Below are 8,235 nucleotides of genomic sequence, written 5' to 3' on the forward strand. Positions count from 1 at the left end.
GCCCACTAATTAGAGGTGAAAGAAACTCTTTTCCCATTTGCAACACCCTCCGTGGCTGACAGGCAGGCAAGATGTTTGTGAGTATACTCACCAGTGCACCGCCATCAAAGTGCCCTCTCACTGCACCCTTAAAAAAATAAGACTGATCCTCACTGACAGGTCGAGCACTCAAATGCATCACATTTGTGAGTAAAAACATTATTGTGTTGAATATGTCCCCAAATTCACATCAACAGATTAGTGAGCCACATCATTTCCCAAATAGTTGGGCCTTTATTTCAAGCCCAAAGGTTAGGTGCTTCTCTGGCACTGCAGGTCAATAGGTAAGTGAGGTTCATAAATCAGTGAACATTGACAAATAAGAGTAGTGATTCATGATTGATGAGGTAAGAAAAGTGGTCCTGTGGGGTGTAAACATCTTGGCAGACTATCAAGTGCTCTACGGATACCAGAAGAGTGTGTGGGGGTGGACAATGGGGCAGTAAAAAAGCACTATGAAGCGGCAGCTTTTTAGGAAGAAGTAACTCTGACGGGGTGTAGTAAAGGAAGAACCAACACTTATGGGGTGGGAGGGCATGATGCAACACAGAGTGGTTCAGAGAAAAGAAGCAAGAAAATACATTTAAATAACGTTCCTCAATCACAGAGCGAGCAGCGGAAGGACCTTAATCAATATGAAGGTATCAGTACTTGGTCAATGCTCCGGCTAAAAGAAGAGGAACTGAAAACAGCTTGCGCTCCCAATTAGAAGGCAGCATATGAGGGTGTCAATGAAGCTCACAAATGGTAAACAATGGGCAGGCTCCAAGGCACTTATTTATAACAATATCTCTCCAACCTGCAGTCCTTCGTGGTTGGCCTTAACTTTTGACTTTGACGAGAACGACAAGGTAACTGAAATTGGCGTTTTGAGCTTTTTGGTGCTAATTTATATTAAAAATGCAAATAATCATATCCCCGGCTCTACTTGCTGTTTTTTGGTGTTTGGTATAATTTTATTTATTAAAATGTACTCTATGTTTTAAATGTGTGACTCTAGTGGTTCACCCTGACAAGGATTGTGATTATTATTTGAGGTGGTTCTCACTTCCTAAAGTAATTCTTCAATGTCTTACAGGTAGTAAAGGTGACAAACGACACCTGAAGGGATTTTGCAAAATTAAATTATAGATGCATATTCAAGTCACTGTCTTGGCAATGTAGGTGAAGACAGTGCAATGGATGCCTCCTCTGTAAAAATGTTTGTCAAAGACAACAACTGTCAATAATGCCAACAGAACTGCAAGACTCTGGACACTGATACGGCCAGAATAAACCTCTCCTCTCAGGCCACCAAGGACCGACAGCACTAAGTCATATGTTATGGGGTGGAAGAAAGTCTGGTGGCACATGAAGAAGCATGCCAGGCTATGCGCCACAATATTAATTTGAGAAAAATATGCCAAATTTAAAGCTCATGCTAAAAACAGAGGGAGAAAAATAGGGTGGTAGTGAAAAGGTATATTCTATAAAGGGTTTGCATCTTCATTTTCCTTTCTTTTCTTTTCCTCTCGCCTTGCATTCATTCCCTCCATTGCATGTTGTCCTCCCACTTCTTTAACATCACTCGGTTTGTCCTTCTGCCTTAACTCTGCGGTCCATTTCCCTGAAGCCCTTCAGCCAAGACATGTTCTCAACCCGATTACTTATGACGCTGCGATTGAGTGCATAGCTCAAAATCAAGGGGAAGGGATGGTCATAAAGTTCACATAAATGCATGAAAGGGATGCAAAGGCAGCAACAAATAAAGTTGCTCTCATAGGGTGCAGGGCGGCTCAAGCAGAAGTATTTTAAACTTAACTCATATCATATGCAGAACAGACACCAAAGATAGCAGCATCCAGGCTTCATGCACACATAAACAGTTAGAATATGGCTGGAAGACAACATTTGGCCACACATTGAAGAGATATACCTTAGGCAGCAGCATTTCCAGCTTCGCTCACACACGCAATAGAGGTAAGGCACAAAGAGCTATGCAAGCTTCCTTCACACACAGAAACATGGGCATATGCAGAGCAAGCTCTCCTCAGATTGTTTTGTTAAAATGCACCTTTGCGCTCCAAACAATAACATTCAAGGATTTCAGGGATCGCGTCTACAGGACGAACTTAGCATTTCAAACAATTGTTTTGTTGCATTGATCTTTGTAATGTATCAGGAAAGTTGTTCAGTGGTTCCCTTCTTGCTAGACTTCATGAGTGAGGGAAATGCAAAAACTTACCCACACCACAGAGGGCGTTGTAGTCTGTGGAAAGCTAAGTTCAGTCACACTGTTTGCCAGTTACAACCCTCATGTTTGAGAGATACAGGCAGGCTACACACACCCACAGACTTTCTGTCTGCCTTTGGAATTCCCCATTTTTTCTCTCTGGACCCTTTTAATACGGATTAGAGGCCTGCAGATCTAGTAACAGTATTATGATTGTCCGAGGCCTGCACTGGGTTGGGTAACAGCCTGGCTAGAGTGACAAAAGGGGGGCAGGACTTGGTGTGAGATTCATCTGCCAGTGACAAGGCAGGCATCCTTTGAAGCTCAGTAAGGGCTGGACACAGCCCTCAAGGCTATCTTGACATGGGTGGAGTTCCCTTTCCCCACATCCAGAGGCCCTTGTCCACTTCTGGGAGCAATACACATCTCATTGCAGGAGAGCCATCCGGGGTCAGGTGACAGCTGGGCACTGTGAAGAAAGCCTCTTGGGTTTTAGGCATGGAAATGCCAACTTTTTAAAAGTGTAATTTCAAAATAGTTATATAAAATCTGACTTGACCATTAGGTTGAACTTTAAATTTCTATGAAACCGTTTTCTAGCTATTTCAAAACTGAATTTAGCACTTACTAAATGTAATAGTGTAAACCAGTGTTGACCTATGGGCAAGCCAGTCATGCGACGATGAAATACGACTTTTGAGGACATGCAAAACATTAAATATACATATCCTGCATTTTAAATGCAATGTACCCTTAGGGGTGACTTCTAAGCATTAAAATTAAAAGTTTAGGCCTGGTAAGGTTTATTTTGCCAAGCCATGTCAGTTTAAAACTGCACACCCAGCCTGCAGTGTCAGGCCTAGAAACATGTTCTGCACTCCTACTGTAGTGGGTGTCACAATGGGTACAGATGGTACCATATACTATAGACTTAAAGACAAATTAATGTGCCAATGAGGCAGAGGCGCAACTAGAGCCACATTTCAGGGGGGGGGGGGGCGCTAAGAAAAAACTTCGGGGGGGCTGAAACTTTAAGCAGTAGTTAGAGTGGCGCTGCAGGGGCTCTTAGAAGTGGTGAAACATCAACAAAGCCTCTTTACCATGCACACGGTCTTTTAAAGACCTGTGAAGTGCTCAGGTGTGGCTGTGTGTGGCAGCCCGGGAGCTGTCTGAGCCCGGGCTGCCACGCACGATGGGGGGGCTGCAGCCCTTTGATTCCAATGGGTGTTGCGCGCCTGCAATGAGGTATATACCAAAGTTACTATGTTGGAAAAAGAGAGCGCACGCACTTTACCTCTGGTTTCCAGGTGTTAAGTGCACAGAGTTCTAAAGATAACAAAACAGAGTTCAGAGCAAAGTGTAAAAATCCCAAGTGACCCTGCAGGAAGGACACATTTCCAACATTAGCCAACAAGTAAGCATGGGCGGAAAATCCGTTACGCTCGCGGATTTTGCGGATTTTCGGTAAATTCGCAATCCGCGAGATTCGCGAATTTCCCGCAAAATCCGCAAATTTGCACGCAGCGGATTTTTTTTCTTTGCGGTGTAAGTTCGCAATTGCGAACATGTAGGTGCGGCGGGCAGCAACAATCTCGCACTCGCGAAATTACAAAAATTGCAATTCCGCATAAGAAATCTACTAGCAAGCAGCATAGACCTTCTGAAAATGATTATTTTTATCAGAATAACTCCTCAGGTTGACATTTGCCTGCACTTTTTTAGATTTGAGGCCTTTTGATTTTCTTTGGATAACTTTTGGATTAGAAATCAACTTTCTCATATAAGCTTGGTGGGGCATTAAAGTTGCTGTAATGCTGCTCTGCAGAAAAACGAGTTTTGCAAAAGTGAAAGCAGGTTCAAAAGTTCAAACTCATCATTAGTAACCGTTCCCTGTAGTGCTTCCTGACAAGGGCCCCTCCAAAGTTCAGTTGCTAGTTGCAACAATTGTTCAGTTGCTAGTTGCAACAATTGTATGACCCTGCTCTGACCCTCACAGCAGGCTCATAGAATAGCTACAAGTAGGCCACAAAGGTCCTGGAAAAAAAAATTGCACTGCAACAGAAAGCAAATTACAGATAAGGATGCAGGTGCCAGACTGGAATTTTAAAACAGTGACACATTAATAAATCAACCCCAAATTAATTCATGTCAGTTGAAGCAGGCGGGTGTGCTTGCTTTTTCCCCCCATAATCTACAGTGATGATGAACCAGAGGGTGGCATAAGGCATTAATGTACCAGAGGGTGGCATGGGTAAAACAGAGGGTGGCAGGGGTGAAACAGAGGGTGCTGGGAACCTATGATGATGAACCAGACGTAGAAACAACATAATCGTGACCGTTGCGAGCTGACATGTAAGTTCGCGATTGCGAACTGTTACAAAACCCTCGCGAACTGTCAGAAATCCTTGCGAACTGGCAGAAATCCTTGCGAACACAAAAAAAGTCCGCAAATTCGCGAGAATTCGCAGATTTTGCGGATTGCGAGTTCGCAAATTCGCAAAATTCGCGAACACCAGATTCGCAAAATTCGCCCATGCTTGCCAACAAGTCAAGTTAAGGGCTCCTTCATCTCTGATGGTCCTGGGGAATGACAACTGAAGGAGGTGGTGGCCTGGTAAAGTTTCTATGTGCTGATATATTATGGACGACTCATGAATTACAAACATACAGTGTTGTTTTAAAAATATGGACGTCTTCTGCTGGAATAAACATCTAACAAGAAATATTTTAAAATTAGGAATATCTGTGTGTTTTTGGTCATTTCATGTGCTACAATTAGGTGTGAGAGTCTTTTAATTCGTCATTTAATATCCTTTAAGAAGTGCTGGTTCTGCCCATTTATAGTACAATACTTCTGCTGAGAAGTGCAGACATTGCATAATTCTAAACTGTGCCTGGTGGATGAGTAAATTAGTGCATGCTTTGCAGCTGTCTTTGTTTGAGCTCATGGTCAAAGGTTTGAATCCAAGCTCACCAAACCAGACTTCGCCTGTATGAAAAAATAAAAGGAATCCCATTGAGTGGGATGATATTAAGCATTGTGTTTATCAAGCTGGGTGTACATGCACTTTGCAAGTATGCCTTTAATATTACCAACATATTAATGTTAATGTTGAAAATACAATGTAGATGTACGCCATGATATATGTACATACAACAACAAACTCGCATCACTGTTTTCTAATCCACCTGATATGACCTCTCTATCAACCCCGAGTCAGACATACAGGGTCAGGCAGGCCTTGCGACCCAGGCCTGAAGCAATTGTTTGACATATCACAGGTGAGCTGACACAGAGCCCGAAGACAAACCCGTGAACAAGGTAAACCCAGATCAGTCCCACAGATAGGCAGTGACACCACAAAGCCAGAGAAGATTGGCCACAATAAAACACGTTTGGCCGGAGGGGTGCACGTTGCCAAAACACCATAAAGTTAGATGCCACATGTAGTTAGGAACACTCAGCCAATCAGAACACACCATGCACACTACACACAATAATCATGTGCTCTCCATGCTGGAGATCTGGATCCGTTACCCACTGTTGAAACCCACCTGTGCTCCTTATTAGATGGTCAAATCCACATCCCCGTGACCAGGCCTGGTATTCCTGTTCTAAAGGAGTGTACAAATTGCTCTATGACACTTTGTAAAATGTATAAAATCACGGCCAAAACCAAGGTACTTTGAGACAGTCTTCAGACGCCGACTCTGTAGCTGCTCTTTCGGACGCTGCCTTTAATTAAACCAACTGTTACTTTTTGCCAAAGGCTCTTGTCTTTTATATTTTAAGGTAAATACACATCTGAGCAACAATAATGCATCAACACTGAAAAGCTTTGAGAGCAAGGGGGGAGGAGACAAGATGGCGGACTGACGTAGTCTATGAGCGCCAGCAAACACAGAGAGGCTCTCAGGGCTTTTGGAGCTCGTGACCGGCGGTTAACATGAGATGAGTAGGAGCAGTAAACACCGAGGAGCAGTAAAATGCAGTTAACGCAGAGAATTCAGAGAGGGTGGTCGCTCTAAGATACCCCTGCCAAATGCTGCTAAAACGCTGATATTGCTAAATTGAGGAACCAGCTTTTCGGCTTTTGTTTCCCATTTGCTTTCCTGCAAGCCTGCATGCCTGTTATCTGTCAGTGTCACCGGGGGTTGAGTGAAAAGATCAAAGAAGTGAAAAAGTGAGGGAAAAGCGACCGCACCAGGAGGGACCTGGCGGGGGGTGGCCAGCGGCTGGCTTAGCCTCGCAGCTTGCTGATAGCCCGCTGACATCGACAGCTGATAGCTGTTTTGCAGCTTGGGACTTGTGACCAGCGGCAGGAATCTAACTCTGTTGAAGTGTGCACACACCACCGAGGGGGGCTGCCTGCCTCTCATTTTACCCTGCAGATTTCTCCCGTCAAGGTCGGATGCCCCTTCCCAGCGAGTGGGTGTTGACGCTGATGATAGGAGACTGCCTGCCTCGCTTCGCAATCAGCTGATTTCCTCCGCCTGAATCAGATTTTCTCTCTAGTTCAAAGTCGACCTGCTTTCGCTACAGTGAATCTCCCCCTGAACTCTGCGGCTGTCCGGCCTTGGTCCTGTCAATTCGCCGTAGTATTCCATTGATTACAGAGAGCCTCTGTGGAACTCTCGGTGAGTAGAAACTGCTTTGTTATTTTTTACTATCTGACTCAGCTACAATTGTAGCAGGATTTGCTACTAGCAGTAGGTGTCTGACATTTTCTTTTCTCGACTTTGGGTGCAACCGACCTCAATTACGACAAAACGTAGATGTGTGCCTCTGACTATACAAGATGGTAATAAAGGAGCATCTTCAGCTCTTCTGATCAGAGTGAACTGGGTATTTTTTATTTCAGGCGATTCCTGACTTGAGAAAGACGAGAATGTCACAAAATGGAGGTTTATGGAGGTTTACGCATAAATCATCCCTCACAAATACCAGTTATTGTTGCTCGCTCGTAAAGGACTACGGACTGCCGGATTGCCATCTGAAAAGATTTACCATGCTAGAACCGCTGTACTGAATGCAGGCGATTACACAAGTTGAACCTAACCGCTTGCCGTCTACGCAGGTGCCTGTTTGTTAAGCGGCTCGATGACCCTCACTCAGCCTTCGCTATTGGCTTACACTCAGCCCGCAATTACATACGGCGTCCGTGGCATCTTGGAATATGGCTCCTCCATAGAACCCTGCGAGGAGCACCCGAGCAACAAACACTGGTGTAACGAAAAGTGAGGGGGCCTCCCTGCACAGTACGTAGAGGGGCCCCCTCCGGGCTCAATCAGGAACTCTCCGGCGAGGTTGCAGTGCTGAGGGGGCCCCTTGGAGCTTCGGGCACCGCAGGGGCTGCAGGGGCCTGTGTTACGCCCCTGGCAACAAACCTCTGACTGGTAAGTGCCGCTGGGACCATGGTCTGTGATCCGGGTATCGAGGCTCTAAAGGCACTGCTGGTCATACTACAGGGGCAGGGAAGCTTGGAAAGCCGGTACTGCGTTTATTGCATTCAAAGCGGTCAATGGAGCTACTGTCCTCAGAAGGTGTAATTGAAGCGAGTGATGGCAACAGACTATCAGAGATTGTGACTCACGCTATAAACGAGCAACAAAGTAACATAGTGCCCTTATCCCCTGGCTTCAGCAAAACAAATAGTCCTGTGGAGACTCATCGATTCAAGACCAGCATCAAGCCCGGATTGTAGAATCAAATAGTCAGCACGATAGTGGGAAATCTGATGGAGTATTCGAGGACATTAGGAGCCGAGTTCCTAATAGTCCTGAACATGGAGCAACTTCAGACCTCTCTCTTGATGGGGCGGATCAACCCTTAGATAACTTAGATATTCTGGGAACAGAATCAGAATTAGAATTAGAGGAAGAGCTTAAAGATGGTAATGAAGTGAAACTGCAGGTATTGCCTTCAGACAATGTCTCAACGGGACTGGGCCAGATAGTAAAAGACGATATAACAGTTACAGAAC

The sequence above is a fragment of the Lissotriton vulgaris genome, unplaced genomic scaffold (genome assembly GCF_964263255.1).
Source record: "Lissotriton vulgaris unplaced genomic scaffold, aLisVul1.2 SCAFFOLD_2111, whole genome shotgun sequence".
Classification (NCBI taxonomy): Eukaryota; Metazoa; Chordata; class Amphibia; order Caudata; family Salamandridae; genus Lissotriton; species Lissotriton vulgaris.